Source organism: Myodes glareolus, chromosome 18 (assembly GCF_982192425.1).
Source record: "Myodes glareolus chromosome 18, mMyoGla1.1, whole genome shotgun sequence".
Lineage (NCBI taxonomy): Eukaryota > Metazoa > Chordata > Mammalia > Rodentia > Cricetidae > Myodes > Myodes glareolus.
In genome coordinates this window covers 42,160,899-42,178,484 of record NC_142043.1, presented here as the reverse complement: position 1 = coordinate 42,178,484, position 17,586 = coordinate 42,160,899, and the positions used below count along the sequence as shown (strand labels likewise).

Genomic DNA, 17,586 nt, shown 5'->3' with positions numbered 1-17,586 from the left:
ACAGTGACATCCAGACACAGTGGTACTGGTGCACATATGAACTCACAAAGATGATGGTGGCATGCACAAATCATGCACTGAGCCTTATCTCACTGAATGCACACCCACCAACGGGATTGTGGGACCCTAGCCCCTTCTCCTTTGCCTCTTTCTCTTCCCATGGAAGAGATAAGTGATTCTGCTTGCCATGTGCTCCTGCCATGCAGGTCCAGAGTAATAGGTTCAACTGACCATGAGTGGAAACCTCTGAGACTGTGAGGCCAAATAAAGGTTCCCCCCACACGCTGATTACCTTTGGTGTTTTGGTTTTTTGTTTGTTTTGTTTTGTTTCTACAATAATGGAAAGTTAATACAGGTCATATGACAAAAGTCTAGATACAGATAGGTCCTAAGAACTGGGCCAATAATGCTACCTTCTCAAGACAGATGTTGGAAAGCAGTCAAGAGCACCTGTGACTCAGAGGAACAATGACACAATGGTGACCTAACACTTCAGCGCCACATTTACTCCACTGAATAGTCTCATCACCATCATCTCATAGGGTATAAGGAATTTAATAGAATATGATTTTCATGAACTAAAATGTTTTTAACCTCCAGAAATTCAAATCCTTGGGCCTGGGAGGTAGCTTAGTTGATACAGAACATGTTTCCCAAGCATGAGAACCGGAGTGTGATCCTCAGGACCCATGTGAAAAGCCAAGCATAATGGTATGCAATTGCAATCCCATAGTTGTGGAAGTAGAGACACACAGATCTATGGGGTGTGTTAGCTAACCAGCCTAGCCTACACATAAGTTCCAGGTAAATAGAACTCAGCTCTCTCCAAACAAATGAGGTGGATAGCTTCTGAAGATCAACATCCAAGATTGATTTCTCTCTCTCTCTCTCTCTCTCTCTCTCTCTCTCTCTCTCTCACACACACACACACACACACACACACACACACACAGAGAGAGAGAGAGAGAGAGACAGACAGACAGACAGACAGACAGACAGACAGACCAACGAGAGAACCTAATCCCCACATGTAATATGAGGAGGTGTGAAGGAGTTCTTTGGAAGGTCATTAAGTCGCGGGAGTAGGCAATTCGTGACTAGGATTGTGTTTTTATAAAAAGTGGTGTTTTTACAAACATTTTATAAAAAATGAAGAACCCTTTTGCTCTTCAGACTGTGTGTGGGCACAGTGACAAGATGGCTGTTGATGAGCAAGGATGTGTATCTTCACCATAAATAATAAGGCCAGCAGCATCTCCATCTTCTACCTCTAGCTTCTGGAGCTGTTAGAAATAAAATGTGTAAACCGCCCAGTGATGCATTGTGTTACAGAAGGCTGAAGTAAAGTCTAAGTGATAAACATAACAACAAGAACTACAGCGCATGCTTCTTGAGTACATGCCTTTGAGCTCTTAAACACGCAGGCCTTACAGTCATAGGCGAGAAAATGAGGTTCCTAGGGTACCTACTCAGGTAGAAACTGCCACTTGGCCTTATTCTGAGTCTCATTCTGAGAACCTTTATTCAGTAACAGAGACTGCTCTTTGAAGACTGCTAACAGTAAACCTTGCACTTTCCCACAAGAAAGGAAAACTCTGTCTTCAGCCTGCGCATGTGTCACCTCCATGCTAGAGTAATAACTGTTAGATGCTATAGCAGTTTACTTGCTCAGCCAACAGCTGGAGGTGCACACACACAATTAGCTTAAAAGCAAACAGCAAACTCTCCTCCATCCATTGACTCTTGAAACTAGGTATGACGCTAGGTGAGTTCAGTAACATCCCTTCAGGCTCACCCACCCGATGCAGTACAGATGCTCTCGAGATTCTGCATTCAAATCAACATTTCAGTGAGCCTGGGCTCTTTTCAGATGCTATGTTCTCATGAACATTTCAAACCACGGTCTATAACAGGCAGTCTGCAATGAGGTTAGAATTGCCGTAACTCTGTGGCACGATCCGACTCTGCTAACATCAGTGTCAGACAGAGAAGAAAGGAAGGCTAGCAGACCCCCTGAGAGCTGGTTCATTTCTGAATGATGCCAATTTGGGTACTTCTGAGGTTCAATTTGTCCCCAGAGTCATGTGTCAGAAACTAGATCCCTAAATCCCTGTGTTGATAGTATTGGGAAGTAGAGCCTTTGGGAAGTGATTAGGGCTAGATACTGTCATGTAAACCCTTGACATCCAGAATGGTATTGCTGACTTTATAAAAAGAGGGAGACCCAAGTTAGTATGATTGTTCCATCTTGCTATGTGATACCTTCTGTCCCATTGCGACACAGCAAGAAAACTCTCTCCAGATGTAAGCAGATGCCAGCATGATATTCTTGGAATTTTCTGCTGCCAGGACCATTAGCTAGTGCTTCATAAAACACATGGTCTTGGGTCTTCTGTTACAGCAATACAAAACAGACTAGGGCAGGTCTCCTGACAATGCATCACCTCCGTGCCCTAGAAGCCATTGGCCACTGTTGCATTCATTATTTCATAGAGGACATAGTCTCTGTTCTGAATAGGCCTCAGATGAGTCCATGGTCCCTGACTCCATCAACTCTCCCATGTTTGTGTCTGTCTGTGGGTGTCATGGATATGAGTTTTCTACAAGACGGAGGTAGCAGGGGATGGCTAAGCAGGAGGATTTTCAATATATATTTCAATATAAGGTACCAGGAAGGGTTGAACGGTCTTCCTGGCTGTCATATGCTCTGGAGAATCTGGAATTGAGTTTCTATATTAAGGCATGAGGGCCAGGGGCCCTTTTGCCACCACCAATTTATGTGGACAATTCAGTGATATCATAGTGTTCTCTGATCCACCTGGATGCTGCTTAAGAAGCCAAAACCCATCATTTGCACTGGATACTGTCATTTTTAAGCAAAGAAGTCCGAGTAATGTGAGCTAAAGGGTCAATGAGACAACACAGAGGTTAGGGAAATGTGAGACACGGGTCAACATGATATCAGAGACATCAGTTCAGTGGGCAACACAGGCCAATGCATGCCACAGAAGTCAGTACAATGGAAGACACAGGCTGACGTGATGTCACAGAGGTCAGTACAATGGGCTACACAGGCCAATGTGATGTCACAGAGGCTAGAACAATGGGAGACACAAGCCAATGTGGTGTCACAAAGGCCAGTGCAAGGAGGCATACAGGCCAATAAAATGACACAGAGCCAAGAGCAATGGGAGACACATGCCAATATAATATAATATCTCAAAAGCCACAGGAATGCGCAGGCCAGGGCATGGCTCAGTGACCAGTTCAGTTTTTCGATGTTCTTTCTCCAAACCAGATGATGGATTCATTCAATGTTTTGACTATGTCATATGTGTCATTTCACTAGGTAGATGGATTCTTTTCTATGTCCCCAAGCTGGATTGTCTTAATATACAGCCACTGTCCACCTTCGCTTGTCACAAAGTCCAGATGCTAATGTTGTCCCTGTTCCATTTGTGTGGTCCTAAGTGGAAAGTGTGGGCTTGATCTTTTCCTTTGTCTCTCATCCATCTAACCCCATGGAAGGTGAGTTAGACTGGATAGCTTAGGTGACTGCTGAAAATGAAGCCACCATAGCTTATTGCAAGTTAGAAGTCAATGAGAAGAAACTAGAAGCAGAGACCAAACTGGAGTCCAAGTCAGCGGAAGACCAAGCATAGACTAGATGGCAATCTGGAAATATGGTGAGACTGTGAGAGCTTGGGAAGGAGGAGGAACATCTCTCAGTAACTGCCCAGGAACAGGAAGGATCATAGTAATGTGGGGCTTCTCCATGGACCTTGGAAGATGATGGCTGTATTGACAAATGCCACACTTGCTTCCTCATTCCGAGAATCTTCAAACTGGGAATCCAGTCCTTGGCTAAGCCATTGTTTGTTGAGTTACATAGACTTGAAGACTTCTAGGCTGATCTTATTTATACAAGTAACTCAGGGTAAAGAAGGGGATGGGATAATTTCAGAATAAGCTGGGGGTGCTAATATAGGAAGGGGAGTGTCTATGTGTTTATGTATGTGGACTTGCATGTGGTTGTGGTTTGTGTGTGTGTGCTAGTGTTTATGTCGGTATGGGTATGTAAAGTAGAGTTAAGTGTGCCTGAGGAATGTGTAAGACTGCGTATGAGTATATGATTGAATGCTGTGTGTTAGGTAGGAGTGTCAATGTGTGAGAGCCACATGAGTTTGTATGTGTGCATGTGAGTGCATGCATGTATGTATGTTGGGTAGGCATACGTGTGCGGGGAATGGATAGAATGTGAACGCTGAATGGAGTATCCAACAGTACTTATTTCAAATAGCAATCTGAACTGTATCTAGAAGGGAGTATCTGGAACTAATATCCATCTCAATTCCTTACTCCCATGACAGATATCCTGTGGTTGAGTTCTGCAGTTCTGATCACACAACTTTTCTCTTTTCCATCTACTAGAGAAAGACATCCTAGCATGTGCCCGATTCATAGGGATTTGCCTTGCAAGATGCACACCCAATACTCTAGTCAATGATTTAAGGAATGAAGACAAAGGAGGTCTGCTTTCTCCACCTTGACTTTCTTGCACCTTCTTGATCATGCAAGTGTGGGAAAGGGAACCTAAGCTGTTTGGTGGGTAGTGGACTATTTCCGATGACCAGAAACTGGCTATCAAAATATGAATGAAGTTTTCAGGGAAGACCACGAATCCTCAGAAGTTATTTTGCAAGGTTTAGCAAATTCAAGTTGTATCAAAAGCTGAGCTATATACGATGGTGGAGGAGGGGGCTGATTGTGTTCAACTATAAAGAGCTCCTGGTTCAAAGGAACAGGTGTATATGTAAGAGCTACACTAACCCTTTTAACTGCCATTTCCTGTGGACTCCTAAAAGTACCTGTTCTTATGTTAGAAAGATGTGCATACTGATCTTAGGAAGAAAGTACAACTTGGTGTGATTGAGTGAAAGTTTATTATGATAACTAAGAGACACAGGAACATTTGAAAATATTACGTTTACATTGTTAATCCCCTAAACTAACTGTCCTAGTGTCTTTGTGCTGTCTTCTAGGCTGTTTCTATTTAATTTAAATTAATGTATTTCTCTAGTTACCCAGTGTTTGATCATAGTCTTTTAAAGGTATTTGTGAGCTGTAGAGACAGCTCAGTCAGTTAAATCTTTGTCCTGCAAGCAGGAGGACCTAAATTCAATCTTTAGAACCCACATTTACCAAACTAAAGCAGAGTAAAGAAAACCAAAGCAAAATTCGATCACGAAGGATCACACTGGTTATCCCAGCACCAAAAAGATGGAGACAGGACAGCCCTTGAGGCTCACTGACCAGGCAGCATAGCCTACTCTGAGAGTTTCAGGCCACTGAGAGCCAGTATCTCTCAGTGGATACCTAAGCTGTCCTTTTCCCTTTACATACACATGCATGTATGCCAGTGATCACAAATGTGCATTTGCACACACACAGATGCACACACACACACACACACACACACACACACACACACAGAGAGAGAGAGAGAGAGAGAGAGAGAGAGAGAGAGCAGTGTTTGTTCTTTCAAATGGGGTTGGGGAGAACAGCCGTATCTTTGTGAGATGCCTTCACTTCCCTAAGTCATTAGAGAAACCCTTGTAGGGGCTGAAGCAACCCTCCCAGTCTCCGTCTCGAGTTTGATCTTTCTGTCTCAGTTTGCAGACTTATGCCAGTCTGTCTGCAGCAGCAATTTTTGATAGCCTGGTAGAGCATGGGCAGAGCAGCAGGAAACCCACTCCTTGGTCTTCCTGCTACATGGGTTCATACCCATGTCTTTATGAACGTTTCCTCAACTCCGAGGTTATGTTTATGTAGCAGGCTGTGGACACGGTTATCCTTGGAATCTATTTCAGTTGTGAAGTTTCCAGAATACCCCATTAGTACTTATTGGGTTTTGCGATCTTATATTCTCTCCCTCCAATCCAAACATTGAAACATATTTTAATGATGGAAAGACTACTCCAGCAGTGGGGGTCCCAGAGTTGAGACCAGTGAGATCAAAGTGATCATTTTGTTCAAGGACTTTGGTTATTCTGTGGATGGGTTTGGATTTCTGAAATTTATCCCATGGTCCCTAATTTTTTACTAAGTTTTTACCACAAGTCTTTTTGTTCCTGATTTCATGTAGAATTAGACATCTGGAAGGGATTTACAATGTGTCCTTCATTCAGATCCTTTATTAATGATGATCAGTAAGTGTGGAATTCACATGTCCTTCATCCACATTCCCTTCTGAATGAAGATCAGCAGGTGTGGGGTTCACAACATGTCCTTCATCCACATCTCTTATGAATGAAGATCAGCAGGTGTAGGGTTCACAACATGTCCTTCATCCATATCCCTTATGAATGAAGATCACATCCCTTATGAATGAAGATCAGTAGGTGTGGGACTCACAACATGTCCTTCATCTACATCCCTTATGAATGAAAATCAGCAGGTGTAGTCAACTGGAGGCAAAGGCATACATCCACCTTCTCCTTGTCTGCTATTTGCTGGTCTCAGTGTCTAGAAAAAATCCTGAGGTTTGCAAATACCCAGTCTTATGTATTTTCCCCATCTGCCACTTTTAGCAGACTTCAGTTGTTCTACCTCCTTCCTAAAATGAATGAACTGATTTGTCCCCACACAGTCGTGCTTGAGCATTGACAGTCACCCCTTTAGGAAATCTCCACTGGAGTCATCTGTTGCCTCCCCTCCCCTGCTATAATCTCTGTAGAGTGAGGGTGGCTCTGGGGTCTTCAATTCCCCTACCATTGTTTCCTGAGTGCCTGGCATAACCCTTGGTAGTTGCAGCCACTCAATAAACATCCCAGAATAACTCCCATTATTTCTTCTTCCCAAATGTCTTTCCCAATCTTCCTAGAACATCTCCAACTCTCAAGAATCAAGAAGGTGTCAGTATTTTTACTGGCACCAGGTAAACCTTCTCATCTTTTCTCTTCAGCTTCTGTGTTAATGTCTGCATCCAGAGCAAGCATCGAGCTCGCTGGTGGTCCTAGACTGAGCACATTGTCCCTGTTCTTTCTGAGGCTGGTTAAGACCACTGCCTCAAATCATCCAAAGCTTCTTCTGAATGAAATAACACATGAAAGATGTCCCCCCTTGTTCGTGTAGTCCACCAGACCCTTACCTGCATGCAGTTGGTCATCTGGAGTTGTCTTGCGCTGACCATGGCAGGTGACATCATCCACCTTCATAATGTATTCTTGTGCTTGAAGTTTTGTTTTCCAGGGTCTATAACCTTGGCATTGCTCTTCTGGGACATTTCTGTAAATCTGAGCTGGGAAGTATTTTAGAGTACAGGTTCCTCTTGAAGAGTTCAGCAGGCCGTCTTGTAGCGAAGAATCAGCTACAATGGGAAGTAGAGTGCCAGCCCAAAGGACATAAAAGAGGGTACAGCAACCAATATAACTATAAGGGATGTGTGTATGTGTGTATGCATGTTATGACCAAGACTCACCTTTTCCATATACTCTTGAAGCACATCAACTTGTGAAGCTGGTGGAGCTAGCCCTTCAAGAGATGTCTAAATAGTGGACTATGGGACCAGTCTTATCATCAAAGAAAGTCACAAGTGCCTTTCTCTCCTTCTTGCAACAAAGCAGAGAGCTAGGTCTTTTAGCCCATCACTTTTCCACTGAGTCTCCTTCCTCAGAAGTGAAAACTTTTCTATAATTTGATGTGATGCCACAGAACTAGCTCCTAGAAGACTCTACAAATAAAAATTTGTCTCCAGATAACTCTAGGGATTCAAGGGCCCAAACTAAGTCAGAAACAAGTCAGTTCTTGCTAAAGGGAACGCCTGTGCTCTCAAAAAAAAAAAAAATGAAGCTACAAAGCACTAAAATTTTTTGAACATAACCAGTCTCCCCACAGAAATAACAGAAGCAGGAGGCCCTGGGTAAGAAGATAAGGTGTGTGTTCGGTGAGAAATGTTCCCCATAAGTGCAAGTATTTGAACACTTGGTTCCCAGTTGGCGGTGCTGTGGGGAGATGTTTAGGAGGCGTGGCCTTGCTGAAGAAAGTATGTCACTAGGGGTGGGCTTTGAGAGCTTAAAGCCTTGCCACATTTTCAGTCTTCCCTCTCTGCTTCATGCTTGCAGATAAAGATGCAAGCTCTCAGCGTCTTGCTCCTGCCATTATGTCTGCCATTTACTGCCATGTCTTTGCCCTTGCCATAGTGGATTCTTATCTCTCTGGAGCCATAAGACAAAATAAACTCTTCTATAAGTTATTTCTGGTCATGTGTTGTATCACCACAACATAAAGGTAGCTAATATATCATGGAACAGTGGTGCATATGAACAAAGCCTTAGGCTTCCCCTGCTCCTCATAGGCCTTGCCCCTAGTCACATCCCCGATCTCTATGATTGTCTCCCATGCCTGCATGAACCTAGAACACTCCTTCTCAGAGTTCAGCCATAGTTTAGTTCATCTATGATCATTTCTATCAGAATTTTTCAGATATTAATTTTAGACAGTTTAGTCAATAAACTTTTTTAAAAGTCTTTTTCAAAGCTTGATTTACATGTTTACATTTTAATTACATGTTTACATGGTGGCACGTGCATGTTTACATGGTGGCTGCAGAAGCCAAAAGTCAGTGCTAGATGCCCTTGAGCTAGTCACAGCAGTTGTGAGTCATTGGATAAGGGTGCTAGAAGCTGAATTCAGGTCCTTCTCCAAAGCAGTAAAGCCTTTTAACCACTGAGCCATCTCTCCAGCGCTGCAAGACTTTCTAAGCCTGCCAGACCATGCAGGGGGTCACTGAATTCCTCTGTCTCTCCCTTTCCTGTCCTTTTCGACAATCTGATTTAAAAAAAAAAAAGTAAGAGAAAAGGAAGAACATGGGAAGGGGAAAAGCAAAAGGGTACAGGGAACAGAGACGCGGTGACTCCCAGAACTGTGTGTGGGGCTTTGGTTGGAAGCATCACCTCAGCCCCCTGGTACTCTTTTGTACAAAGAGTCTGGGATGTTTAGTTGGGGGCTTCACCCCAGCCCCTGGCATCCATTTTGAAATGTTGGCCGGAAAACTCCATTTCAAGCCACCTCCTCTGGGAGTTGCCTCAATCCAAACTCCACCTCCGAGAAAGTCCGCCAAATGATGACCCCTCCCTAGGGAAGGTCAAGACCACGCCCACAGGCTCTTTAAACTGTACCCCAGAGAACGAACACGTGGTCTCTTCCCTTTTCCCTCTCCGGTGATCAATCTGATTCTCCTTTCCCTTTCCATGTTTTCCCAGGGCATTAAACCTGGGCATCTTCTAATTCGGACTAATTTGGGTCTAATTTGGATTATTGCATTGGCAGAGAGGTTTGCTGTTTCAGAGAAACTTAACATGAAGCATTGTGGGAGCTGAGATGGTCAGTGAGCTAAGCGCTGGAAACTAACAACGCAGCTCCTGCCTCCTCAGTAGTTGGGGACTGAGACAGCAATCCTGGCCAAAGATGAGGCCGAAGGGGAGCTCAGAACCCTGGCCACTAAGGATAGGGAGCTGCTGTGGCTGCTCGGATGTGGTGCCCTGCCATAGTCATCTTTAAGTCTGTTCCACTGTGGACTCATTCTGCAATCATAGAGCGAGGGCGGGGAAGGGGGGAGCCTGTCACAAGTCTAGCGGCCTGGACTTCTATTCCAGAGTTCCATCTGAATCCTCTCCAGTCTCGACACAGTGGAAAGATGACTTCCTCCGGTCATGAGCACCTTTCTCACCAACCCTATGGCTATGGTAGATAGGTGACCTTGTGTTTCAAGAAAAAAAAAAAAAAAAAAAAAAGAGCAGAAATTCGGCCTGGTTGGTATTGGCATTCAGGCATTAAGCTGGTCTGCCCTTAGGGACCTAGCAGAATACTCACCAACAACCACTCCTACACATGTGCTTGCTAGTATTTCAGGCATCACGCTATCCTGCCCCCAGGATCCTCAGCTGTAGCCACTAAGAGCATCCCCTGTGCACATGCATTGTCAGTGTTTAGGCAGATACCTGGCCAACCCAGGGTCCTACAACCACTATGTCACCTCGTAGTCTATGCGCATGTGCGAAGTTGCTGTGTAGTCTCCGAGCGCATGTGCTAATCCCCCTTTAAAAGCGAGCTCTGTCTGTTCCCCTCTTTCCTGCTGCTCCTCCAAAATGGCAGGAAGGCAGGTATTACTTTGCATCTCTCCCTTTGCAGTTCCGCCCCCCCCCCCCCCCGCTTCTCCCTTTGTCCCAATAACCCTCCAACGTAAGAGTTTGTTGGACTGTGAGAAGTAACTTTGGTATCAAAGAACTCAGCAAGTCCTACCCACTGGCATTCTGAGCATGCCAGGACCCTGTAACCCAGTCCACTTGGGACAGCTTCACTTTTCCAACTAACACTGAGTCATACACCCAACACCAGTAGAATCCATACGTTTCCTTTCTCATGAATGGTTCCCTGGATCTGTGGGAGCGACCATTGAGCATCGGGCACCTCTCTGGTATTCTTGGAGGCAGAGAAACTCTTAACAAGAGTATTGAAAGCTATAGTTAACCCTCTTGGCCAACACTCACCTCTGGCCCCTTCCCACGAGTGAAGCCTACTCTCTCAAGTGTAGTTTCTCACTTTGGCCCCATCAGGCCCTGGTACCAGGCAACCACTGTTTTCTTATGCGCAGGAGAGCCTTTGCCTACTTAATCCAGTCCTCTCTGAATTCCTGGGATGCTAGGAATTGCAGATCCTTGCACCTTATTTCTCTACCTCACTCACGGAACTGCGTCTTCCACTGTCCCTGCAGACACTATGCTGGGATACCTTTTGCAAAAAGGGCTTTTAAACTCAACCACCTTTGCGGTCAGATCTGACCCAAATACCCCTTAGATATTAATTCAAATGGCCGCTTCCTGGCGGCATCCTATATCCTGATATTTTACCGGACCTTCGAAGCATTCTGCCGGCGATCCGATAGATGGAAGAAGGTACCCTCTTTCTCTTATCTTCGTTTCAAGCCCTCTCTCTGTCCTTTCTTCCTGTTCTTCTACTCGGCTCCTGCTAGCTATGAAGCCTGTTAAGCTGCATTTCCCCCTTTCATTAAGTGAACTCTCTCAAATAGAGAAAAGAAACTGGGGTCTTGTACGTCTAACTCTGCTGCTTTCATGAAAGCATTCTGATGGGAGCCTGCCTCTGCTGCCAAAGCAGTTAAATGTCGCTAGGTCCCTTTCCACCATCAGCTATAAAACGTGCACCCATTAAAAGTGCCCGCCAGGCAGAGCTCAGCGCTCATTCTCTTTGCTTCATCTCTTGCCTCTTACTCTTTTCTTTGTCTCTATCTTTTCTCTCTTGCCTCTACTTCTCTCTCTTCTCTTCTTCCCCTTGTCTGCCTACCTCTCTCAAGTCTCCACTTTCACTCTTTTGCTCCCCTCCATAAACCTCTTGTACTAACTGTTGCATGTGGCATGTTCGTTTAATAGTATACCTTGGCAGGGCCTGCCAAAGATACCCACTTTATGCTGGGCCCCTACCTGCCTGCTCCATCCACAGCAGATCCACCTTCTTCCACCTGCAGCAAACCTGCTTTCTCATTCACCGACAACTTTGCCTTTCATTCAGTGCCAGCAATTGGGTACCTGGCAGGGCTACCTGCCGCTGACCATTACCCTAGATATGAGACTGACCTCAGTATTCCTTGGACCAAGCAGTCGGGGAACCGAGAAGGAATTCTCCACTTTCTTTTTCTTTGCTCCAAAACCTCCTTGTATCTATCTACCTTTTCTCCCTCTCTAAACATCCTGTCTAGGTCTGCTGCACATGAGAGTCAGAGATGGAGAAGTCAGCTTTATCTTGCCCAGTGCACATCAGTTTTCCCTTTCCATTAATTTATTCAACTCCTGTTTAAGATGTGTGGGTGTGCGCACGCGTGCATGCATACATGCGTGTGTATATGTATGTGACTTGGACTTAACTCTGTATGAGTATAAACTAAATTTAACTCTGTGTATATGTAACTTGGATTCAACTGTGTGTATATGTGCATGTAACTATTATTTAGAAAAACATGTTTTAAACAGCCACCATGTGACTCTTCTCCCTCTTGACTGGTGACCTCATTGTGAGGTAGGCAGCCACGTGGCTGACAGCCATTTTTTTTTTAACTGAGGTTAAAGAGTATACTTCTTAGTCCTAGTGAGCACTGCTCATTGTATCTCCTTCAAGACTAAGGAAGCAACAAGTCTCAAGTATTTGAGATTGGTGTGGACTTTTGTATGATGATAAAAATATATCATTAGATCTGTTACAACATACTGTCTATGTGATTCAACTCTGGTTTAAAATATATTCTTATGTGGTGATAAAAATTGAAGGTTATGAAGATCTATTCAGATGAACAAAGCAACCTTAGAGATGTACACCTAAATATTTATGTCTTTGCCAAGTGATCAACACCAAGCTTCTAGGGAACTTAGATAAATATCAACGTATGTTTGATAAATAAGATATATATATATATATATCTTATTTATCTGCTCTTTTTCCCAGAGTTGGGCATTTGGACAGAGGCCCCCAGGGCCTGTAAAGGGCGGTGCTGGCATCCGTGTCCCCTCAGACCCTGCTCGTGGGCCACACTCACAAGCCCCCTTTCTCCTATTCCCATTTTTCCCTGGGGTCTTTTCTTTCCCTTTTTACTTTTTTTTGCCTTCTCAGGAGACAGCCTTAATAGCTTGGTACAAACTTGTTCTGTTTTGGCCCACAGAATAACTAGTTTCTTTACTGAACCCATTATCTCTGTTTAAAAGGCTTTATTTTGGTAGTAGAAAAATATTTAAAATCATTTTTAAGGCTAAACCTGACAAGGATGGAACACAAAGTCCTAGTCTTATGAAAGCTGCTAACATATTAAAGACTGTTAGGGAACACAAGTTAATAGTCGTCCTTATAAATGATTAGGTTCTTTAATTGTATTCATGCTAAGTACTGATATAATTAATTATAGGGATAAGCTTTACTTCGTTCCCTGAATATGTTTTCAAAGTTAAACTTAAAACAAGTAACTAGAAACAAAGTTTGTCTACTGAGATATACCTAGTAGACAGACACTTCTCAAATGCTCAGAGATCTACAGACTATAACATTTAAAATGGTTAATTGAAAAACTTTTTATGATAGAGAAAGATGCCAGCCTCTGGCAGCACCCCTGTTTTCTCCAAAGAAAGAAGGATGGTAACATAAGAGCCTCCACCTGGAACTTGCTTCAAACGTGGCCATGCCAGCCACTGAGAAAAAACTGCCTTCCACCTCAACTGCTGCCAAGGCCCTCTTCAGACCATGGTCAACAGGACACTGAGGAATCGATGGCCTCACCTTTGCCAAGACAGGCTATGCTGGTCCCACAAGTTTGTACTCCACAGGAAATTCTACCGGATCTCCTGGGCCTGGCAGTCGAAGACTGAGGCTGCGCTGAGACCTCTCCTCTAAATGACCATGGAGGACCCTGAGATAGCTGTCGAGGTAGCCAGCAAGTAGTTCTCTATCACTTTTAATCACTAGCTCAGGCAAAACTTATCCTTCTCAGATCTCTGATGTTTGATGATTAGGCTAGTAGCTTTGTCAGTTTAACAGCAGGAGCCAGGGCTTCAGCTGCCTTTGCAGGTCTCTGTGTAAAATTCAGGTCCCAGGCCTCATTCTCCTAGAGCTAATATTAAGTCTAGACACAGTTCACCTTGCTGCCAGACTCAGGAAAAGATAAACGCACAAAACAGATTTCCGCGTAGCTCCTTCCCGTTCCTTTGTTTAAAGGAACTTGCTTTGCACTGACTGCTCCCAGTGGTCAGCCCCCTGGATCCCTGGGGAATTAGACAGAAGGTTTGTTTATGTGATGCTAGGAAAGTTTAAGCGGTGATAAGGAGAAAGTGATCTGAGGTCTATAAAAGAATAAAATGTTTCAGATTTCTTCTCCTCACTATGCTACTGTTATAGTAAGACACCAAAGACTCTTATAGTAGTTGATGGAATTCTGATAAGCTATTAATCTGGCTCTGGCAGAGTACTAAACACCATACTATCACTATACGATCATAGCCACAAGATCAGGGTTTGAAATTTCCTTTGGTTGTTTTCTAACTATAGACTTAGAAGGTACTTACTTTTCGCTGTGCTAAAAACATCTGTCACAGATGATAGAAAAAAGATAGAGATAGAAAAAAGACAGAGATAGAAAAAAGAAAAAAAAAGAATGTTCTGGGTTCCCAATGACTCAAAGGCTTTTCTGTATGCTGCCTTTTTTTATAATGTGAATTTCAGTACAGAGTATAAACCATGGGAATGTTAATGTGCCGAAAACTTATCTTTTTGTGTTTTCAAAAACCTCTTGTGAGCTCCGGGGAGTAGATGTGGATCTACCTAGAACAGGTCGGATGCACTGTTAGATGTTTCCCAGATAAAGCACTGACAATCAACTGCCTAAATTTCCCACCTCTTCCCTGGTCTTGGGACTCCTCTTCCTCAACTATCAGGACCTAAGAAAACAACTTTTCACCTAAACTTTATCTTCTGCTCTGCTAACATCTTGCCAGGTCCATGAGGCACCAGACCATCCCCCAGAATCTGGACAGCAAAGTGAAACAACCAGTTATCTCAGGACCTGGCCAACATTTCAGCTTTCTCAGGTCCCCCAAAATGTTATACCCCCAGGTCAACAGGAAGCAGTTTCAAGAACCTGGCACCCTCATTCCTGTCCCGCCTACTATCCCCTTTAGCGCCTCACCTTTTTATAATAAACAGAAGGGAGGAGGAATGTTAGCCTTCAAGCATTCTGCTGGCCTGTCCCTTGGGGACCTGGCAGGGTGCTTCATCCCTGAGTGCATGCACTTGCCAGTACTCAGGCAGTACTCTGGTCTGCTCAGGGTCCTGACAACGGTCCTCCACTACATCTCTACGTAGTTCTGTACACATGCGCTAAGTACCGTCATAAAAGGAAGATCCTGCCCGCCTCCCGTCTCTCCTCTGCCGCTCTCAATCTCCTCCCTTTCTGTGCCCCTACCCCAATCAAGCCCCCACATGAGCTCTGTTGCATGGATGAATCTCTCTCCCTCCACTTTTAAATTTTAACATTAGGATTTCAGGTTCGAAGAGGTGGGGGGTGGGTTTGCAGCTGTGTATGTTAAAGAAAACATCGCGGGAAGCTGTGGGTAGGACATTCTTAGTGACTGGATGAGTATCATCCCCTGAAGGCAATGGCAAGACACCCAGCCTGTAGAACCAGATGTGTGTGACCTGTAGATAGCGCTCTAGGCAGGAGGTGAGATAGAAAAACACAAAGGCCAACACCCAGAACTCCAGCAGGCCCGCTCCCGAACTTTGCTGAGCTGAGCCACAAAACAACCTCATATTAGTCCCTACCTCCACCAAGTCCCACCTGTATAAATAGCAGTGACATATGACTTAGAGAAGCTTCCAGAACAGGGTGGGCCACAGGAATGATGCATTGTCCTTACCGGGCTTCATGGGCTTGAACGTGGGGCATGGAAACCTTCAAATAAACAAGTGAGGAGTGGAAAGGGGAATTCATTGCACTCAAAGTTAGACTCAGGCCTAAGCCTGAGCGGAGCCAGTTTTAAGGCGTGTTAGAACATGCCTCTGCCCCATGGAAAGGAAGTAAATTCCTTCTGTTTGGAAAAAAAATGCAATACTTACAGGCTACTCCCCATACGCTATTGTTTGTCCCGAGATAGACAAGTTAAAAGGCAGAAGATTGATTTTGCCTGCGGTTTCGGGGGTCAGTACATAGTTGGCGGGTGTCATTGCTCTCGGAACCCTGCTGAGTCCAGACAGCACTGTAGGAATGAATGGCAGAGGGAAGAAGCCAGCTCAATCCCCAACAGGCAGATAGATAGGAAAGGGGGCCAGTTCTAAATGGTAGAGCTAGCAAGTTACACCTTTTCCTCACCCTCCAGACAAGACAGAGGCCTGGTAGACCTTTTCTTCAACTGCCCCTCCCTACTTCTGAGTGTGTTCACCTACAGCTGTGTGCTAATCAGTTCCTTTCTTTGTCTAAATGGACCGGACCATTTGAAATAGGGGAGGGAACCCATCCCAGGCCACCAGAACCACGTAAAACCCCTGTCTCTCCAAGGGACTGATCTACAGGGACTGTTTCTCTCCCTGAGCTTTGTTGCTTGTAAAGTTTATTATCTGTTGTTGCCTGCTGTACCACAGGTTTCTCCTGCCTTTTCATTCTTTAACTGGCATAGAAAAGAAACCCTAAGACCCTCTGGACAATAGCAGACTCTTCTCTAGAGACCCCTAAAGCAATCTTGCCTTTCTTGTGGGTGTTTCTGAGTTGTCTTTAGGGCAGAGTCTAAGAGGCAGGTGGTATCAGCAAACACGGAGCACAGAGAATTGGTCCAAAGCACACTTCCTCACTGCAGGAATTCTCAGAGCCTTTCATTGTCAGCAGACGCCATGACTCCCTAGAGCAAACCGTTGTATGCGACCATGATGGCTGACATGGACCGTCATCCTGATAGTATTTAGAATCACCACGGGAATCGGTGACACCTGTAAGGAATTTTCTAGATTATGTTCTTTGAGGTGTAACACCCATTTAAATATGACTGGCACTGTTCCATAAGCAAGGGAGCCAGGCGGGGTGAAGAGAGGAACATGAGCTGAGAACCAGCATTCAGCATTCAGCATTCTTTGCTTCCCGGCTGTGGGCACAATGTGACCCACCGGCACATACTGCCATACCTTCCCTGTTGCGGTAGGCTGTAACCCCTTGAACCGGAAGCAAAATGTCACAACAGCGAGTGACTAATCCAGTGACATTTCAAATCTTGAGGACAGATCCCTCTGCTTTTTACTGTCCTCTGAAGATCCATTGAGGAAGGTTGTATGGGCTCTGATTTCTGCTCAAAGGTCTAAGGAGCATCAGAGCTGGGCCCTCTGGGAAACAGCAGTTGTTTCTACTTCCCGGCATTGTGCTCACCAGCATTTGGCCGATGACACTGGGCATAACAATGACAGGAATTTGTTAATAGTTGATAGAGTGAGACCATTGTTCTTGACCCGGTTTTGACATTCTTTCTCTCTGAATCACAGAAAAATGTAATTGCCCTCTGACCTGTATGATAATAAGAGTTCTGGAAACAATATATATAAGCGTATGTGTGTACATATATATGCATATATATATATGTGTGTGTGTGTGTGTGTGTGTTGTGTGTGTGTGTGTGTTTAATTTTTACAATTTAAGTGCTGGAGGTAATGGAAAGAACCTCATAGCAATACCTAATTCACTTAACTCTAAAGGAAACTATGTAACCAATTTCTACCAGATGGTTTTACGATTGTAATGTGTTACACTGAGAACCTTACTCAATAACCATTGGAATTATTTCATAGAGAGGCTCCAGTCATCCCAGGGTGTGGTAGCGTAAGAAAGCCCATCTTCATCCTGGTTACACAAAGCTGCCAGCCAAAGAGGGCTAAGCTTGGCTGGAAGGGAGCCAAAATGTTCATTTGTCTCTATCCATCTTGCCAGCAGGACTGCTAGCCTGTCCAGTTGCCTGCTGTCCCTCCACCCTTAACCCCTTCCTTCCAACTCTGAGGTGC

At 44.5% G+C, this 17,586-nt stretch overlaps 1 long non-coding RNA gene across 2 annotated transcripts; it reads right to left on the bottom strand.

Annotated features, from left to right (window-relative positions):
- Positions 1 to 1,167: 1,167 nt before the first annotated feature.
- Positions 1,168 to 14,877, bottom strand: LOC125397923 (uncharacterized). 2 transcript variants are annotated; one of them, XR_007231224.3, is made up of 3 exons: positions 14,738 to 14,877; positions 7,151 to 7,369; positions 1,168 to 1,283 (listed from the first exon to the last, which is right to left on the bottom strand). It is a non-coding gene; the product is annotated as an uncharacterized LOC125397923 (long non-coding RNA). The 2 variants fall into 2 exon arrangements; XR_007231225.3 differs by lacking the exon at positions 1,168 to 1,283 and adding an exon at positions 5,498 to 6,525 and having other exon boundaries at positions 14,738 to 14,876.
- Between the last annotated feature and the right edge of the window lie 2,709 nt (positions 14,878 to 17,586).